The sequence below is a fragment of the Neopelma chrysocephalum genome, unplaced genomic scaffold, assembly GCF_003984885.1.
Source record: "Neopelma chrysocephalum unplaced genomic scaffold, ASM398488v2 Primary Assembly neopelma1_67, whole genome shotgun sequence".
Taxonomy (NCBI): Eukaryota; Metazoa; Chordata; class Aves; order Passeriformes; family Pipridae; genus Neopelma; species Neopelma chrysocephalum.
In genome coordinates this window covers 1626656-1648195 of record NW_020897726.1, presented here as the reverse complement: position 1 = coordinate 1648195, position 21540 = coordinate 1626656, and positions in this window count along the sequence as shown.

The window sequence follows — 21540 nt, the reverse complement described above, 5'->3', positions numbered from 1 at the left end:
TAATACTTAGATAACTTTGCAATTAAGTTCTCACTCTTTCTTCTAGTTTGTGTTGTTGAGGTTTTTTTCCTTTTTTCCCCCCTCAGTTTTGAAGCAGAGTGCTTTTATTTAGTTTTGCTGTGCTTTGGGTTTAGGGTTTTTCTTTGGTCAAAAATACTTTGTTGGAGGTTTGCAGCAAGTATCACTGAGAGGTCGCTTGTATTATAGGATTTAACGTGTCTCATCAGATGGATAAGGATGTCAGTTGTACCAGGATGATCCCTGTGGAGTCTCAGAATTTGTGCTGGTGATTGTCATGGTTGATCTATATCATCCAACATATTGCCAAGTACAACAAACGTGTTTAATATTATTACAAGATTATTTAGTGAAATATACTGAATTCTCATGGAAAAATATCACACCAGATATATCTCTGTGTTGGGAGAATAATTGCTGTTTTTGTAAGAAAATGGCAAAGGTTAGTATAAATAAGTATCATGTTTTACTATATAATAATATCTGATCAGCATATGACCTGTGTATTTTCATGAACATATGTCATTGAATACGCAATTATCTAATGGATATGTTCATGTTTGACATAAATGACTGATAATGATGTAATGTATGACAGAAATCATGCCAAATTTTTGTTGTTTTCGGATGAAAGTGCCATTCCAAAGCTTTTACAAGGCAGTGTTGTATGGTGTTCATTTCCCTCTGTAGGATGAGCTCATCAAGCAATGGGACAGACTGTATCCTTGCTTCAATCCTTGCAGATTAAAATAATCTTTGTTGGTGTTTGCTACTTCTTCAGTAGTGTGCTGCATGTCTATGCAGAAAACTGAATCAGCTTGCATATAAAATGTTACCAAATACAGAATTTCACATTAAAACTGGTTTCACATGAAGGATGGTCCAAGAGTAAGTATTCTATTTATTTATCAGGATTGCAACAATCCCCTGTCTTCCATGAGTTCCTGATAATTATTAATTAACTTAGTCCTGATTTTTCTGACAGCTGCAATGCTGTTCCTTCTCAGTTCTTTGTCCCAAAATGCTTGACAAGAAATCTTGTTACCTGGTAGAATGCTGGCATTTCACAACCACTCTCAGTTCAGCTTTGTTCTCATATAGTACTAGGTTTTCAAAGTAGCCAAATCCATATACTTGAGAGTCCAAGCTCAGCTGCTTTCACTTTAGCTGCCTAAACCACGCACACTTAAAATTTTGGATTGTTCCTGTATATGTGGCTCTAGGTCTCCCACCCAATGGCAAGGGCTGGTAAGTCTCCTTGGCAGGGAATAAAAACATTAAATATTTAAATGTTTCTCAAATGTAGAAGAAAAGTGTCTGTTAAACTTTGCCCAGGACTGATGCTGCCTTCCACAGAACAGGGAATGATGGCTCTTTTGCCTTTATGGATCTCAAGAATAATAATTTAGCTCTGGATGTGTTCAGTCTGAAAGAAGTTAATGTGCAAATAGAATACTTGTATGACATTCAAAATCTGCTGGAAACCTTGTTAGAAATAAAAAAATTGGAGCCCCCTTCTAAGCACAGTAGGGCTGCAAGATTGCTGGCTGCTAAATCATGGAAAAGAAGAAGAAATGAGAAACTCTTTGGAGGATAAACCTGTTTAAGAAGGATTAAATATATAAACTGATTCATTCAATTGGGCATATCTATCTGCTCTGCATGTGCTCATTCTACGTCTGTTAACTATTTCTAGCCGTAAGAGATCCATGTGCTGTGCATAGGCAGTGGTAATGGTAGCTCTGCATTTTCTATGACATATTCACTCCCAGGGACTACTTCTATGTTGAACTTGTGTCTTTATAGGCAGTACCTATGCTGTACCTGGCTGGTCCTGAGAATAATCTGAGTCTTAGGATAATCCCCAAAACCTCACTCCAGTCTGCTCTCATTGTCCTTTTATTTAGCCTGCAAATTGATGCTCTTAAATCCCATCTTATCAGTGACAGGTGAGGCCAGCTTCTAAATTGGGATGCTTGGCTGAGGTTGTGAAATAGTGTTTGATGGTGGTTAAAGAGCTGGCCCCATGATTTCAGGCTAATATGTTCTTGGTGAATATTCATCTGGTTTGTTCCAAACCAAAACAGAGAGATACTTTTGAAGATGAAAAAATGAGACTGTAAATTTGCCCTTGCTGCTATGTAGTTACATTTTAAGTGCCTGAAATGTGCCTTTTCACATCATACACTAAACATTCAACAGTGAAGGCAGAAGGTAAGAGGGGCAGCTGAAACTCTGGAATACATATCTACAATTACCAAGCAAACATCACTGTCAACAGGTACATGACTAAGGTGTAGGATTTCAGGTCGTGCCCAGCAAGGTCAGATACCATTTCATGGATGTAGGATTGATCTACAGCACCAGACAAATCTGCACATTATCAGTGGCTATAGAACTTTACAGGTTGGCTGTTACTGGACTTTGGATTAAATTTGATGTCTGAGAAAACACAAATGAGTCTCAAAGGACCTTGTGTTCCAGAGTGTCATGGAGACTAGGCTGACATAATTCCATGAGCAAAGAAGCAAAGTAACTTGAATTTTATTTATTTTTCAGAAACTGGAAAAATCCAAACAAGTTAGGATATATAACAATATATTTTATCCCTCATGACAGTAAATTTAAGAAGTTGTTGAAATTAGTTTTGTCTAGGTTTTTTATATCACATACTTGGGGAAAGGAACTGGACCTAGGCAGGATTTTAGGTATTGTCCTCTTAAAACACAAAGTCCCTCCTCATTCCTACAGGGCAAGAATACAGTAACTAGAGGGGAAAAGGGTAGGGAAGGTAGCCTTCACATGCCTCCTTTCATATGCACACTGGCCAGCAGTAATGTCTGATTATTGAAGTATCCAAGAAGAACACATCATGTCCTGCTCATGGCACTCATCACTGCCTACACACCCTCTTGCCCCTGCTCAACTCCCTTCTACCAACCTCATTGCAATGGTCTGGAGGCAATTCATGCAGTCAGGTCAAGAGGAGTCACTTCAGCCTGATCCTACTCTCTTATTTTATGCTGGTGTTCCATCACCAGCTCAGAGTTGCAGTTTCCTTCTGAGGTTCCTGATGATGTTCCACCATGTGCCTTCTATGACTGTGACAGAAGTGATTGCAAAGTTTATTTAAGCTCTACTATTCTCCACTGGTAATGTTTGACACTCATCGATCTAGATGGCTCTATAAGATATGAAGCAAAGATGAACAAAGCTCTTTAATCTAAATGGAGTTCTCCTGATTTTTATCAATCAAGTTGAGTGTAGAATCAAATCCCAGAGCATTATTTTTTGAACCAGTACAGAGACAGAAACCCTAGGCTGTGAGGCCCTGATTCAAGAAAGCATTAAGCACCTGCTTAACTTTGAGCACTGACTTCAATGTATTTAAAGTTAATCAAGTGCTTAAGCTTTTTCCTCCATAGAGATTCTTTTCTGCATAAGGGCCTAAGAGAAAATAGATAACTATAAAGAGCAACTGTAATGAGCCTGCATATGGGCCAAAGAGAAGGGGATTATTAATGCTTTCAGGTTCAGTGAGGACTAGGGTTTAAATATCAGCCTCCTACAGTGAGACATGAAAGACTCTCATAAATGTGTTAAATCGCATCAGGTCCATTTAATATCATTATGTTTAATAAAAGTATCTTTGCACTATAATAATCAGTGAGGACAGTAGGTGGACCAGTGAAACTGTTCAGGAAGCAGAATACATTCCTTCTGCTGGAGTTATCCTTCCTTCTGCTGCACTCTGTAGTGTAGGTCTCCAATAAACAATAAGGTTTTAAGTCTTTTTATCTCTGGGAAAATCTTGGAAATGCCTTGAGGATGGTAAAAACACAGCTCCATGACACAACTGAGCTAGGGAATTAAGAATGAGGTTCTCTAAACCAGAATGGTGGAAATGAGTGTGGGAAAATTCTTGTGCAATTTTGTTGGCAATGCTTCCAATAATTGGTAAGACAGACCACAAAACTGCCAGTCAGAATAAAACTTAAAATAAAACTGAAACTAGGGCTTATCAGAGTGACCTTTCAACAGTCTTTATTGTTGCTCCTTCTCTCTTATAACCCTGTTGCTGTGGACAGAGAAAAAACACATCTCTTTCTGGTTGTTTATCACCCCAGGGGGCAAAACCAAGTTGTTGCTTTCATTGAAGCACTTAATTCTGAAGATAGTTTGTGATATGCAAATGCTGCAAAGATCATTTGTCAAAACAAGAACATTGGGGAACCTTGACCCCAAACCTCAATAGCTTTTATTATAATCATGTTATAATGCCTAAACATCATAGCAGTGAGTCTCTAATACGGTGTGGCTAGATTTTCTGTGAAGTTTGGAGGTAGTCAACAGCAGCTTTTATGTTTGAAAGCTTAATAGGAAATTTTTATTTTAAATAGGTCAAAGACAAAAGCACCCAGTGCAGAAAATATAAAGGCAAAATTTCAAATAGTGAGTTTGGATTTTACAGAATCAAAATCTATCTGATAAACAGTTGCAAACTCAATTTGTATTTCCTTGACTTACAGAAAATGTAACATAAACAGAAGCTGGCTATTCAGTACCAAGACCTCCCAAACTCCCATACTTCAAATGAAATTGCATTTTTTGGAAGAAAGGAAATTATCTTTATGCAACTTTGCTAAATAGAACAAGAAAACACAAGTACTTTCAAGACATTTGCAAATCATTTTGTCTGTATAACAGTATTTGGTGTTATCTTTTCTGTTAGGCAATAAAGGCCTGTGTGAATAAAATGTAATCAATTACATTAATATATAGTATGACACATTGCCAAGGAAAAATGTGTCTTCCTTTATCTCTGCTGTAACCATGGCCTTTGATTCCAGAAGTTTTCATGCCCTAATCATTGTACCAAATGTATAATTAACCCCATCGAACTTGTTACTGCAAGGTAGCAGGGCATTGGTGTGTTCAGGAAAGCAAGGAGCCAAAATAATGGAAGGAAAAGGTCCATCACCAGAAATATACAAATATGAACTCTGGCTGAGAAATTCCCTGAACTGTACATTGCCAGAAGCTGGAAGGACACACTTAGAGAAGGATCTCTTTATGCCTGGTCCAAGTTTCTACTCCTTCCATAGTGTCTGCATCTTTACTATTGAAAGAGAGATGCAGAGAGGTGACAGACACCCCATCCCTGGAAATCTAAGGCCAGGCTGGATGGGGCTCTGAGTGACCTGATCTAATTGAATATATCCTGGCTTATTGTAGGGGGGTTGGACTAGATGACCTTTAAAGGTTCCTTCCAACCCAAAGTATTCTATGGTTTTGTATAGGTCATGGATCTGCCAGTAAGGCATGCGATGTATTCAGAGCCCTTTGCCTCTGCATTCACTTTTCTCCATGTTTCACTTGCAAGTGATGTAATTTAAGCATTTCTCATTTAACTAACAGGCATCACAGAGCCTGATACAGGAAAAGATGTGTAGAACATCCTTCCATCCCATCAGTGCATTTCTAGGGTTTAGGTATTATGTACCTGAGCACTTTCAAACCTCTGGTCTTCTATCCTAGAAAAATGCAGAAATGAACCCTGGCCTGGAAAGAAAGATGACATTGAGCTGGTTATCTTCAGGATGCAAGTTACTCCTTCATACAGGGCTCAGAGAGCTATGCCCTGAGCTGGCCATCATTTGTCAGGGAAGGATTTAACCCCTGGTACAGTCCTGGCTGCCAGAATAGCTACAAGCTAATGTTACAACCTGGACAGCAACCACATCTCCCCAGGCAAGAAACTCCAAAAAAACCCCCGAACAACTCAGACTTAGTCCGTACCTACCTGTCACATGTAGGTTAGTTTGGACTCCATAGCTTGTTCTACTTGAGGATAGAGCATGAGGAGAAGAGCCTATGACAAAGCATGTCTGTTTTCTCCCTTATACTGCAAAGTGTTGGTTCATTCCACACTTAAATTGAACCTATAGAGGAACATACTGTGTATTGTGCAAAGACTCTGCGAAAGGCAATGAATTTTGTTTTGAAGTGGGAAACGTCATCCATCAGGCCATATTCAGCCAAAGATTTTCCCTTCTCATGCCTAGGTTCATGCTGGCTTGAATTGTTAGTAACAGTATTTACAAACACTAGTGGGGAACAGTAAGCAAATCCACTGAGCAGCCTTTGTTCCTTACTAGACAGTTTCTAGGCAGATAATATAAAAGATGACCAAATTTCATAGGATTTTCATAAAACTTTTATCAAAGACCAAACGAAGATACAAAGCAGTTGTCTAATGCCTCCTCACTGCTAAACTAACAGTGATGGTTTGTAATAAAGATAGAAGAGCATAATTCTATTAGGTAAATAGAAAACTAGACAGTAGAAAACTAGACAGCTGAACACTTGAAGCCCTCATACAGTTCTGAGACTACATCTTTATCAATGATGGATATTGGAGAAGAAATAAGATTGAAATGCTCATGCTTTTACAGACCTGACAGAATCCAGTGCAACACAAATATGATGAGCACATCAATAAAGTAGAGAAATGGTACCTTGTGACATGGATTGAGTAGGGGCCTCCAGATTCTATGAAAGGGAAATGCACAAAGGCAATAGGAGAAGAGATGAGTTCAGACAGGAGCCACACCTTTGCAGAAAGATTGTCTAGGTCAGGAACTGCATTTTTGTCATTTATTTTATTATTCTTTTATTAAGGTCTTCTTTTTCGGTTTTATTTTTTGCCCCCTTTTTTTTTTTTTTTTTGAACTAGCAAAGTGTCTTTCTTAAGACTGCATTATGAGCACAGTGTTAAACATGGTAGGGTGCCAATCTACAGCCAGGGCCAAGAGCCCTTACTAAAAACTAGGTCAGCCTCAAGGGTTATATCAAGTAACACCCCCTGGCTAAGTTGCCCTTTAAGACTTTACAGTAAAATATTTTCTATTATTCCCTACCTCTCTATTTTGTGAATATGACAACATTGGGAACAGATTCCCTCCTTCTGTACCAGCACCACTCTTCCAGCCTGTACTGCATGTGTTCTGTGAAGAGTGGCTTTGGAAACAGAAGAAAACTCAGAGGACAATAGCTGTCTCCTAGGAAACAATACAATGCATCTTATTTTCATTTTTATTTTTTAGAGTCTGTACTCCAAATATTCTCTCTTCCATGCAATATGAAAAAGCATACAATCTAAACAGCACTGCCTGAACGTGAATTTTTTACAATACTTTTTCAAAACAAAATAATCCCCATTCATATTTAATGACTCCTTTCCCCTCAAAGTTAGCCAATGAAAATAAATTGGGGAGTTGCTCTTCCTAAAGGAATCCAAATGATTTAAAAAGTAATAAATTAGGCATATCCCCCCAGGATCCACCAATAAGCAGGATTAATTTAGATTTCAATACGTTATGCTCTCCATAATCTTTGCTTCTGGTGAACATCAGAGAATATTTTGCCCCACAAGCTCAGTTTGGAATAAGTAGGCTTTATCAGTGTTCATCTAGCCTCTGAGAATGATTTAATTTTCTCAGTACTTTAATAATGAAATTATTTTTTATCTGTTTATGTATCTAAAAGGTGATCCTCCCATTTTGAGTCGATGATTATGTTCCCAGCTTTAAGAAAAATTGAATACAGAATAGGATGAATCACTTTAGGATATTCTGCCATGCTGCTGTCTCTCTGGTAGAGAATAAATATTTTCTTCATTTTATTGTCAAAAGTTTTTCAGATCAGGTTTTCCTAAGTCTTCCGGGATCTTTCCCAGAAAAATATAATTTCTCAGATTTTACTTTTTTGGTTTTACCAATTCAGAGATTCTCATTTGAACAAATAACAGTGATTTGTTCATTTCTATCACTTTGCTCATTCCACTGTAATATGGTGACAGTATATTTTATTTCTGTTCCGTGGTTTCAGAAGGATGAAGAAGCCTCTCCAGGATCTCACAAGAAGTCAAAGTGAGAAAAAGTGGTAGAGACCAGAAGAGAGAAAAAAAATATCTGTAGCCTTTTTCTCAGTAAATATGGTGTTTCCATTACTTGTAGCAGGTACAGTTTTGCATTAGGCTACCACTGCAGGCCCCTTCAGGTTTGTCTGGACTTGTCTTGGCCCACCTGGAGATTTGATTCAGCTTGTGATAGCAGTTACCTATTGATAGTGTGTGGCAGGGAGGGGGGCATTACCTGCTTGAGTTTAGCTTTTGTTTAGCTTAGAACAACTCTGAGGTGTAACACTGTTAGCACAGGCAAAAGCAGACACAGGAGATCTGAGGACTACAAATTGGGGCCAATTAGTGTACAGCAAACAAATACAATCTTGGGCATCATGTAAACCAGTCTCGGGATAACCATGAGAACCGAGAAGTATCCTATGCATGCAAAATGCACTTTATACAGAGAGTACATGGAGATACAAGAAGGATCTGCAGACTAATGATGAAAGAACAAAGTGCACGGCATGTCAGCAAACATAAAAATGCCCCTAGCAAATCTCAAAGGAGAAGGAAGAAACCTTCAGCACCAACATCATACTCCTTCTGGCTAAGGAAGGACTTGGGATATTTAAGACTCACAGTAGCCCTCTCCATGCCCTGCACAAATGGACACCACTAGCTTTTGGATGTCAAGGGGCAGTGAGAGGACCAGAGAAGGGGATAAATACTATAAAATTTGTGTATATATCACTTTATTTGTAACATGCAATTTGAACTGTGTAGGGTCACTGTAACTGCACTAACAATAATTCCTTGATAAGACTGTTAAGACTGTAAATAGATCAACACTGAATTATTGGCTTTGTGTATATTGTATGTTCCTTTTGCCTGTAAGAACCTGCTTTTCTGACCTCAGAGTGTTGGGATAGCATTATATGTTTTGCATTTTCTGTACGTATCTAAAAATTATTATTGGTACTAACCAAAAATCCCAGCAAACACTGGCACACATTCTGGTTTACTGGGGCACATCCATGAGTTTCCCATTCCTGAGGTAAAACCTCTCTTTGCTCTTTGAATCCACAAGCTACATTCATACTTTGTATGTACAGGGGTCTGCCCACAAGACAAAATACAGTGGAGGCCATTCCAACGCATAGCAAGATTATAATATTGGCCATACTAGAAGACATAATCTAGCCTCAGACTCACCAAGGTGGTTATATGTGTGTGACTTCACATGCAGGGCAATTTTTAACTCTCTCTTCCTTGTAAACAGATTCAGACAGAGTAGGAAATTCTGGCCCTGCTGTGCTCATCTGAAACTATCTTCTCTTGCTCTTTATAAATCTCTTTGTCTGCTTTCAAAATGTTATCTTAACTAGGATTAATAAAGATACACTGGGAATCTTCTTATCTCTTATAAGAATTATGTTTATAATAATAATAATAAAGCTTTAATCTTTGAAGAACAATGGAGAGGGAGGGAAGCTGGAAAGAAGAAATATAAGTGTAGGAGAATAAACAGGTAGGAGGTGGGCACTGGAGATCATGGATGGGCCCATACCAAAACCTGAGATCCAAATACCCCTGAACTTTGAGAACATCTGAAGCCAGATCAAAAATTTTTGATCTGAACCCCTACGTTTCTCTCTGAATTAGGGATGGATAAGCTCGCTCTGATAAAAGAAGATCCATCCTGAGACTTTTTGAAATTCAAAAGAGCTCAGTTTACCTTTTAAATTAAGTTCTGAGCAGCTTTCCTACTCCTTGCATTCAGCTAGAAGATGGCGAAATATCAAAACACAGCATGAAAGACATGCCTGCCCAGTCTGAATGAAGGTAGAGTGAAAATCTCCTCAGGGAGTTTGATCTTCTGAGATTTCCAGAGCAAAGAATCCTGGACGTGCTTCAGAAAAACAGTTAAAGTTTTAGGCAATTGACTGAATGAAACCACAACATCAAACAAATTGAGGTTCACCATGGCTTGCTGTTTAACTGGAATATAATTACGTTTATTTTAGTTATATGGGATTCTCCTGTTTGTAAGCAAAGACCTTCAGATTTCACTGGCTCCCATGCCAAAGACTAGCAATACCCGTACTAGGAAATAAAGTACATCCTGCCTTTCCTCTGGCCATCTGAAAGGGTTGAAATCTCCTGTCCTCCAAACCCTTGTGGCTGCACCCAAACTAGCTATGGGGATTGGTCCTTGGCCTGTGTTCACTTGTGAGCCATACTGAGAACTTGCTGGGAAATGTGCTAAAGGCATGACCAAAACTGTGCCAGATACTGTGATCATATTTAACAGTATGGACAATCATGGGATAGCCTGGTGTATGTACCTGTGCCCTGGTGTACCTGTGCCCTGCTACTTTTTATGTCAGTAATAAAAACTGAGCCACCTTGGTGCTGGTTATCTGCAGCTGTGACTACAGTCTTCCTTCCTGGTAAGGTGGTGTGCCCAGTTTTGAGTATCATCAGCGTTTCTTGCAACTCCTCTTGCTAAGATTCAATGCGATGGTCTTCGTGACTGAAATTGTTTGTAACTAGTCAGAGATTTTATGTCCTTGTTTAGCCTACTTGATTTTGCACCTGTTCATCATTAAACATTCAGTCACAGAATATTGACTTTTTTTGAAGTATGTGTGTGTATTGTCAAAGCTCTGTTCCTGTTCTGAGAAGTTAAGATTAGAAATGGCAGCTAGTTCATCTGTCAGCGATACATTTCCAAAGTGATGTGTATTGGTAAAAGGATGTAAAGATAATTAACGTCATTGCCCTGTTAATTCAATGGTGTCCTTTAAAACCTGGAAAGGCAGATGCTTCTGGTGAGCTATTCTACTCAGCTTGAGTCCAGTGTATATCATGGACACAGGTTGAGCCTGTGTTGAAAAGAGACCTGGATGGACAGATTTACATCTTGTCTCCCAGTGCAAGCCCAGTTTCCCCTTGGAAAGAAGCCTAAATCTATAAACTGAAGTCACCTTGAAGATGACACCAAGTTGGACCGGAGTGTTGTTCTGCTTGAGGATAAGAAGGTTCTACAGAGGGATCTGGACAGGCTGGACTGATGGGCCAAGGCCAATGATACGAGATACAACAAGGCCAAGTGCCGGGTCCTGCACTAAGTCACGACATCCCACTTTATGTAGATCATACTATTCTAGTGCCTAATTAATTCCCAAATTGTTACCTAGTTAACACTCACATACATACTACTGTGAATTTTTTGAAGAAATAACCAGCTTTGCTTGTGTTCTGGCTGGCTGGGATGTTTGAATGGAAAGGGAGGCAGAGTGGTTGTTGAGTGGTCAAGCAGAGAACAAATTGCAGAAGAGAGAGATTAAAGACATCAGTTTTGTTCACAGTTCTGAATGCAATAAGACCTGCAGCAATTAGTTTCTCTTTCAAGGGTTCTGTGCCTGACTCTTGTGTAAGATATGTGTCCTGCACTCATTGCTTCCCATGCTTTCCCACATACATTGATCACTTAATTTCTTCAGGAAGACACTGTTATCCCAGGAGATAGCACATTGAAGTCTCAGAGCCATCAAAGTTCACAAATGGTATCTGGTTGCTATCTACTTTAATTGTAGTACAATGGTAAGTGAGGAACCAAAATGGACTGATGAGGCACAGTGACCCTCTGATGACCGTCTGTCATGTTCTGTGACAGCTGAATTTTCAGAGCAAGGGATAAAGCTTTATTATTGAGTGCAATAAAATGAAATGTTCAAACTAGAAGGTAATTAATGCAAGGACATCCTTTGCTGGAGATGAGAATGTTTGGATAAAGTATGGCTTCCCAGCTAGAGAACGATTTCCTTCCATACAATACTAATTCTGCTTATGTGCACGTATTTTTTATTTAGATAGATGTTTGTGTGAGCATCTGTGTCTGTGTTGAGAAGCAGGAGCACAATAAAAAAAGTAAATCGAAGCATGCAAATGGAAAAAACCTGTTCTTTTTATGAAGAAAATGGGTCTGCTCTGTTTTGGTTGCATTGCTTACATAGTTGTTAGTTTAATCTTTACAATAAAGTTTTTGTATTCTTTTTTAAATGTGTGGCAAACTAAGTAACTGGAACATAGGTAGAAATAATACATTTGGGTTACAGGAAAAAAAACTGGCATGACTTTAAAGGCACACATTTTATAACACCACATGTGCAAAGCATTATAATAATTGCACTGTGCACATCTGTAGCAGACAGAGTGAACAACGAATATTAAAAACACATTCCTAAAGCTGGCCCAGAAGCTTGGAAGAGGTATTTTATATGGAAGACCTGTACTAGAGCTCAAATGACGGGTCTTCTGCACCTAGAGCTGCTGTGCTTTGGTGGCAGCTAAAGTGATGGGCTTGGTTACAGGTGAGGGCAGTGGGGAGGAACATGGAAAAGCCGATCTGATTGCCATTGCTTTATTCCCTGTCTTTCTACCCCAGAGAAAGTATTTTGCTGAGGAAATCTGGCTGGAGCCCTCAGTGGCTGCTGTTCAAAACTGCTGTAGTGCCAGAAAGAGGAGGAAAAGGGATGGATATAGAAGCAAAACAGTGTCAAACAAATGGTCTGAAGCCCACAGTGGGAACACTTGGCCCCTCTTCATTGCAAGAAGACAGAGACACCCAGGTTTCCTGAGATACTCACTCCTAGTGAAGATGGAAAAGATAAGTACCCACATTGAAGTTATGTGGTTCCTGTTAATTGATGATACATGCCATTTAATTAATGGGATATGTAGCGTATTAAAGTAGTTTTGTGGGGAAAAACAATGGAATATCATTCAATTAAAACAATCATGCAGACAGTGGAGAATGCAGTAGCCACCTCTCCTGGAATGGTTCATCAGTAAAGAGCAATTCCAGAATGGTTTGAACATTCTGATATTGCTTCATGAAGCAAAAAGCAGGATATCATGTTTTTCATTTTATAGCAGCAGGAGATATGTCATGAAAAGCCCCAAAACTCAGATGCCTTTTGCAAGCTCAGAAGAGTAAACTTACTGCCAGACCCTAAAAATGGGAGAAATGTCAAGATGTCCCAGCTCTGAATTCAGAGGCTTTGCCATGGGATTGCAGCTGTGCAAGCAACGCCCAAGATTTTATTCCGTCCTATAGAAGGAGGAACATGGAACACTTGGTCTACAGGCCCAAATGGTAATCATTTAATAGGGGAATGATCTTCTTTTCCCTTTTCTCTTCTCTCTTTATGTTGAGTAGATTCATACATCCAAATTATTTTAGTTATTAGGACTATTGTCTCCCCTTCCTTTTCCTTCTTTTTGTACCTTAGAACTTTTCTTTTTGGATGCCTACAAAAATTAACAATTCTGATTCACATTCACCGCCACTATTTCACTTGTGCCTTTTACTTCTGCGTTAATCAATCTGTATCATAGATTGATACCATAACTTTTTTAGAGAAGAGATCATCCTCACATCCTGTGATCATATAATGTCAACTGGACCTATGAACTAGGGTGCTCAAAAGTGCTATGGTAATACTTCTATTATTACCATTATTAATTCATCTGTGGTTAAATCTTTAACAAGTACTATTTAAGATGAGGTCACATATTGAATGACTGTTTTGGACTTCAACAGAAATAACAACTTCATTGTCACAATACGGATTTTAAAATCATACTATTAAAAATAATAATAATTGAGACTTTTCCTGAGGCAATGTAAAATAGATGCTTCCTTTTTTTGCTGAAAAGTGGAGATTTACCAGCAATTCTGTAATATTAAGAGCAGAGCTTAGAGGAAAAACAAAAATTAAGAGATCAGAAATAAATTAATAAGAAATGAAAACAGTGGATATTTATAAGCTAATAGTCACAAAATCAGAGATGCAATGAATTTCAATAGTAAACATGTCGGTCATCTAAAAAAATTATCATAATCCCATTTACTTTTATTTCCTTCTTTGACACACTTCTCTAGTTAAATGAACTTAGCAAAACTGTGGATTGCTTAGCCCAAACGTGTAATATCTTCAAAGACAATTAACAGCATTCAGAAAGGCCCTTTGATGTGAAATTAGAGAAAATTAATGTATTAAAAAATATGTATTTGGATTTTGATTAAGAAACCCAATGAAGAGCCATTCTGAGGTAGATTTAGAATTTGTATTCCTTAAACAGGAGACTTATGGTTTGCCTACACTCAAGCAATAGGTCACTGTGTGTTATAGTTTCAAGGCAGTTATATAGAAATAGTATTTAAATGCCATGCCAGTCCAGTCATCTTCCTTTTTAATATGTCATGAATCAAAAACTCACAGTGACCTAGATATTATGAAATCTAATGAGAAGTATTGAAATTTAATAGTTCTGATGTTGTATGATTCAAAAAATACTGTAGCTGTCTTGAAATGATGCAAAGAACAAGAAAGCCAGTTGGGCTGGAGGAATGTGGTAATTAAGGAATACTCTAGGAATGTAAACTCAGGTACATTTCCAAGAGACTGTGGGAAGAAGAAATCTGATGCTAGCTATCAGGGAAAAGGGAGTTACACTTCATGTAAATCTTAAAGCTACCTTCCCAAGAGCCAGAGATAAGGATATAGCAAAAGGAGGGCAGACAAAGTGGGAAGGGATCCATCTTGGACAGAGAATGCAACCTGGAATGGTTCTGGGGTTTTGGATGTCTGGCTTTCTTTTCTTCCCTCACGTCTTCTATTAATGTTATAAATCTGCTTTGCAAGATGGCATTAAAGAGACAAAAAACTACTAAGCTGCTGCCTTGATTACTGAGGCTGACTACAGCCTCAGAGAGTATGATCTGAAACAAAGCACCCTCTAGTAGAGCCTAGCCAGGATCTACTGCCACCTTTCATAGCTAAGTAATATCTCAGAGAATTTGTGAGTGGCAATTTGAAGAAGAGACTAATACCAGTTTTTTAAGCTGTTGGAAGAATGTTGCCTTTCAAGTATCCATCAAGCTTAAGAATGGTCCAACCCAGTGAGCAGAAAAAAGGAGGCCTGCATGGATGAACAAGGAGCTCCTGATGAAACTCAAACATAAAAAGAAAGCGTATAAGCAATGGTAGCAGGACTGGATTTCCAAGGAGGAATATAGAGACACTGCCTGAGTGTGTCAGTATGGTGCTAGTAGTTGAGGCAACTTTGAGGCTAGTAAGTTGAGGCAATGGACATGAACGCCAAGAAGAAAAGCTTCTTTTTCACTGTGTGGGTGATCAAACACTGGCACAGCTTTCCAAGAGGAGCTGATGTGTATCCATCCCTGGGCATCTTCAAAGCCCAACTGAACACAACCCTGATCAACTTCCTCTATCTGACCCTGCTCTGAGAAGAGGTATTCAACCAGATGATCTGCAGAGATCCCTTCCAAACTCAGTGATTTTGCGGTTCTGTCATTGTGTTTACTTCATTTTCTTTTTAGTTTTTTTGATCAATAATTTAACTGTTTTGTTATTGTAGTGCTAATTGATTTGGCTTCAAACTTGTCTGGTGGCCAGTGAAATTTCAGGTTAATCTAACAGCACATAAATCCGGGTGTCCATGATGCTAGCCAGCTTTGGATATTGGGGTGTGTGTCATTAAGGTGTCAATTAAAAATCAATATGGATTTTGGTACCATCACTTTCCAAGTGAAATGGAACAGACTGCACCAAGTTGTCAATTTCAAGGCGTCCCCAACAGACAACGGTGAAGCAAACTTCAGTTATAACTACCCCTTATGTTCTTATGACATGCAAAACATTTGTCTTCTGTACATCTTGTGGAGAAGTAGGTGAGGTGGACAACATGCAAAGTAGAAAAATTCACCTTCTATTTGCCACCGCTTTTTCTCATGGATCTGAAGTGTCACAGTCCTATTGCTCTGAAAGCATAGGTGTTGTATGAAGGAGAAACATGGAGCTGTAAAGTTTCTACTGGAAGCTTCTGCTGCAAGTACACAGCATCAAGGAGGTAGTACAATTTGGCATGGGAATACTGGAAATTTGCGATAGTACAGGTTTGTGGGACCCGGGAAAAAATCAAAGAAACTCTGGGCAGAGACTTTAAAGTAGAATGGCCAACTATCTTCTTAACCTAATTATCCCTAATATCCTGTGCACAGATTTGCAAGGAGGACTTCCAGTACAGTCCTGTTGTAAACCTGAAGCTGTAGAAGCCTTAGGAAGCACTAATAAATAGCTATGTTGATGCAGTCATAAAGCATTAAGATAATTAATGCATTTAAATGAAGTGTCACAAGATGCTGTATAAAATCTCTTCATCTATATCAAATGGTTCTCTTTTAAGGAAAGAAAGCAGACACATTTGTATAGCCTTGGGGAACAGTTTGCCTAATGGTGATGTCAGAAAGTTCATACAGCAGGTATCTAGGATTCACCTGCCAGTAAATGAATGCTTGCTGACAAGTCTGTCTTCATTTGCATACATAAAGTCAGGAAAAAAATTAAGTTTTACAAGTTTTAAGGCATGTTCAGTTTGAAAACAGTCTTAGATGTTGTAGCAATGTAGTTATGTGAAAAAAGAGCTTGACAATAGAATTCAAAAATGTTGCTATCCCTTTTAGCATAGTTGATTTCTTTCGAAGGTCAGATAATGAAATCTAACTCTATTCAATTACTGGATAACCTTGAAAACACATTTATGGTATGAGGGATGCATGCTAACTGTAGCTAAAGTCTCTGATTACTATTCTACACAGGTTATTTCAGTCTTAAGGCATGATCCTTTTCCTTCTCCGAAAGACAGATTTAGCGTTAATAAATTCTGTAGGGAATAGGTGAATAACACAACATATGAATTATTATTTGCATTAAAATGTTCCAGTACATAAAATCATATGAAAAAATGTATCATACATATCTTCACCTCTGCACTTTGTAATATAGGGCTAGATTAAGATCTTACTGTGGTTTTATTTTGGGTATGAAACTCCATTCATTCCAGGGGAGTTACTCCAGGCTTACCTCCAGTACAAACACTGATGCAAGTTCAAATTATGATGAAGATATGGATTTATTGATAATATTTGTGATTTTAATGGTTTGGATGCTTGAAATTTTTTTTTTTGGTTGTGTGTGTGTGAGAACTCTTAGAGGAATAACAAGAGCTAGTGGTAGGATTTCTATGACTAAATGCATCTCCTACCATCAATAGCTGTAATTTGTCTGAAAGGCATGTAGAAAACACTTGCCTTTACACTGGCACATAGAACATGTTGCAACTGCAGTGAATAGAACAGTGAAAACCCCTGAACTGCTCAGAAATAAGTTACTTATGGCTCAGTTCATTCACTCCACTGTAGCATTAATATTCTTGCCATGGGACATCTGAAGGCAAAATAAGTGGATTTACAAAAATTATTATATTATTGGGAAAGGTGTAGGGTTAAAATTAGAATGTTTAGACATTTGACAATAACCATACTTCTATGCAAATACAAAAGTAAGGACTAGTTTGAGCTGCCAAAAATTCTAGCCAACAAATAGAATTCCTCCCTTTATTCTAATCCTGTGTGACAAGAGCTGGTGAAATTAATACACAGTGTGGTCCAATACAGGGAACAGTTTGACATGGTTATGAAAGATGCAAGCCTGATGCATGTACTATGCTATAAAATAGTGCTAAGAATTGAAGAGGTGTGCAAAACAGCAAGAAAAGAACTTTAATTTCACAAATAATGTGAGTTTTTTGAGGCATAAAATTTCCACTTCTAAATTCACAGGTTTTATCATTTCGCAGGGAATAATAACTCAGACTATCTATGTTGTTTTCTGTAAAGGCCACAGCTTTCCTCTCAACAAATTTAATTTTTATAAAACTGAAATTGTGCTTCTTTTACAGCTTCACATTGCATTTTTCACCTGCTCATGAACCCTATCATATCAGAGAAGTGATGGAGAGCACAGGCAGGTTTTGAAAAAAAGACCCTCATCCTAGGAATCATTCTTCTCCTTCTTTAATATTTATATTCCTGTAGTGCTCAAAGACTTTGTTGTTCTGTGAGATACAAACACGATGATACCAATCGACTCTTTTCGATGTACTTGCAATCAAAGCGTCAAAAAAATGAAATAAGCAGGGAGACTTAAAAAAAAGAATATTTAAAAAAAGGATAATAGCTTGCAGAGCTTGTAAGAAGGTTGCTCTTCACTCTCAGTTCTGTTTTCATATTTTAAGTGGTCTCTGCAGCAGATGGAAGAGACGTCTTCAGCATCCTAAGCAAGGGTAAGACTATCAGAAATCAGAGAATGAAGACTGATCTGGAAAGAACTGAGGCCACATAGCATAAAATCCAGATTCCTCTTGGTGATTATTATTCTGAGTTAACTGTCAGTTTAATAGGCAATAAATCTTGTTGATCAACATACAGAATGCCTCCTACATGGAAAAAGATTTTTTTCAGATTAGGCAACAAGCTGATAAGATAATGCCACACCATAAGTCCAGAAAAAAAATCTTAGGTGATTACTGTATAATTTACAGCTAATTTTGCAGAGCTGTCTTAGAGAAAAATGACTGAGAAGGGGGGGGGAGGAAGCAAACCAAATATCTGCTGACATATAAATATGAGAACTACAGAGTTAAAGAAATTAGGTTAACTTCAAATGAGTGTGCAAGGTAGAATCAAATCAGTACAGCTGCATTCATTTTGTTAAATAGTGAAACTGAGAGAGGATTTTTTTGACGTAAGTTACTAGATTTTGCAAAGGAAGGAGTAGACGGAATGTGAAAGAGGCTTTTTTCAGTGATGGTCTCAGTTTGGGGTCAACAGAGAACTTTGAAATTGTTTGCAAAAGGTGACTGTGGAAACCAAGCTCATAAATACTCTATAGCAATCCACATGTGTTAATTTTCATTGGGGTTTCCACTTCTCCTAGTGAATTAGTAAGGGCCCACAAATCAAAAAAAGTTGAAAACCATCAGGCCGTGGACTAACCTCTGTCCTCAGATATGTACCCAATTCTCATCACAGGCCCTGGGAATGGCTCTCATGGCTGAAGAATCGGCCCTATTCATCCAACAGTCATTAAGAAAGAAAAGTTGTCCCTGGCTGAATACTGAGCAGGCATAGGTATATGCCAGATAATGGAGATCCCCATCGTACACAGAGACTGTAATTCACCCCTGGGGTCCCGGTGAGTGCATGTGCTTTAACTGCACAGCAGTTTGAATTCAGCCTTGTGTTTGCACCACAGCCATCTGGTGCTATTTAAAATATATACTTTTCAACTTTCACCTTTTAATCTTTCAGATTTGAAAACATACACCAGTTCAAAGGTTACTTCTCTTAACCTTGAGCAATTCCCTTTCAGAAACAGCACTGAAGGTTTATTATCATTACTTTTACTGGTGTAAATGAGGGGGTAATTCTCTACTGTGGTTTGTACACACATTTTAAAATAAACCAAAACACAATTGTTATACATTTAAAAACACATTTTCCATAAGTGCTGTGATTTTTCGGTGCCTCCATTCTGGGAAATTCAAAATGAATGGCTTTCTCAGGGGCCTAATTATCAGATGGGCTGAGACTTATAACCTCTCCACTGCCCCTAAAATACCAGAATCAGAGGCGCCCAGGAATGGAACTAATGATTTAAAACTCTGGCCATACATGGTCATGCAGATGCATACAAATCACTCTGTGAGGCTATGTTCTGTCCTGTCTATGATAACAGAAAAACATAAAGCTACCCAAAGTATGTTTTCCAACCCCAGGACTGAGAAGCACAACATCCTTTTCCTTCCCGCAACCAGCAGTTTCCCATAAGGAAGGGTGTTCTAAGGAATCCAAGCACCTTTATCTAGTGAATATCAAGACAGAGTGTAAGCAAGCATGTTGTAGTTATATCAATTTTTTTTCAGTGCCCATGAAGTAGCCTTGACATCAGTTTCATCTCGTCTTTTAAGCTGATTGCTTATATTTAATGTCACCCAGATAGTTTATCGCTGCACGAAGATATGCATCATGCAAACTGAAGCATTCACACTAAGGACCCGTCTCTCAGGACCAGTTCTGTATGGAATTTGAACTTCTATTTTAAAAGAATGCAAATTAATACTATTATTTCAAGATAAACTCTCTCCTGGACTAATCTAAGAAAGGAGCAAACTCAGTGGAGAGGTAACTGGCTCTGTAAGCACCATTTGAAAGAGCCTAAACCTTGTCCTCCTATGTTAGCCTCAGTTTTAGGATCGGATTTCCAGAATTGTAATACTTGTTACTGACTATTTAATAGGGCTCCAGATTCCCTGGGACTGAGGGTGTAGTATGAGAAGCATACCTCTCATTTGTTCTCAATTTTGAGGCTAGGATTTGAGTTTTTCTATCAAGTTAGATTAATTCTTATTTCTATCCTACTTGATTCACAAACAGATTTCAGCATCAACTTAAAAATATTGAATAACACAGGATGGGAGCTGCAAATTTTACCATTGCACAGCAGATTTTAAATATCACACACAGAATATGAGAGGAAACAATTCTCTGCCTTACATTAAAAAAAAAAATTGGAACTCCTAAAAAGGATTTACACATATTGCTTCAGGCTGCTAGCCACTTGCCTACAGGTGGGTGGTGTTTGTTTAATAGCTAAAATACTTTTTGACTTGACTTTCTGTTTTTCTTGTTTCCCAGGTGATTGGTTCTGGTGTTTTTAGAACTGTCTACTGCATCCTGAACATTTTCCACGCCTCAGTGACTGGGAACATTTTAAGCTGGCGTCAGAGATAGAATCTGTGGGGAAGTCTGCACACAAATAGCACTTCTTCATTGTTCCTGCTCAGCAGTGATCATGCCTTTTGCAAGCTGTTTCACCCACTGCAGCAGAAGAGTAAACTAAAAATAATCAATCAGATAATTTTTTCCTAAGCAATCCATATTCTTGTTTTCAGAGCAAATGTACCACTGGATGGTACACACTGGTGCTCAACTCCATTGGTGCCAGCCATCCAGTAGAGCCCAACTTGGCAGGCATGCGATAGCAGCCATGTAAGGAAGCATAAGAAAGGCCACACAGGAAGATTACATAAATGAGAAACACAGTTGTAGATAAATAGTGAAGTACAATGAAATGAGCTAGACAATGTTGGATATCCTTTGGCATAAGGAAACAATCTAATTTCTGCAAGCTTTTATCCAGGAAAAATGCCTTGACATCAACATATATAGACCACAATCTGCAACAGTGGCACTAAAAAGTAAGTCCAAATCTTGAAGTAGTCTCCTAAACAGAGACACTTACGAAACAAGGGTCACCTTTGAAAGTGCAGTGACTGATAGCTCCCATCAGAGGCAAACCTTAAGCACCTTATTTTATCACATTTGTCTGGGAAGTAGAAGGGGAAGGTGAACAGTAAGGTTTTGTACACTGTGTTTGGGCTTACAGATTTGGTCAGGGTCATTAAAATTGTGAAGGGTCTCTTCAGAGGCCAGAAGGGAAACAAAAAGAGTGTGATAATCTGTCTCTGAAGAGGCCTTGGAAGCTGCGTTTGCCAGGATTTTGTGAGCAACCTAGACCTATATCCATTCCATCAAACTGGAGCTGGAGGCATCACAACAACTGTGGGAACTACCCCGACTACTCATTCATGCTTTGCTGTGCGGTATCTGCCTCCAGCTCCAG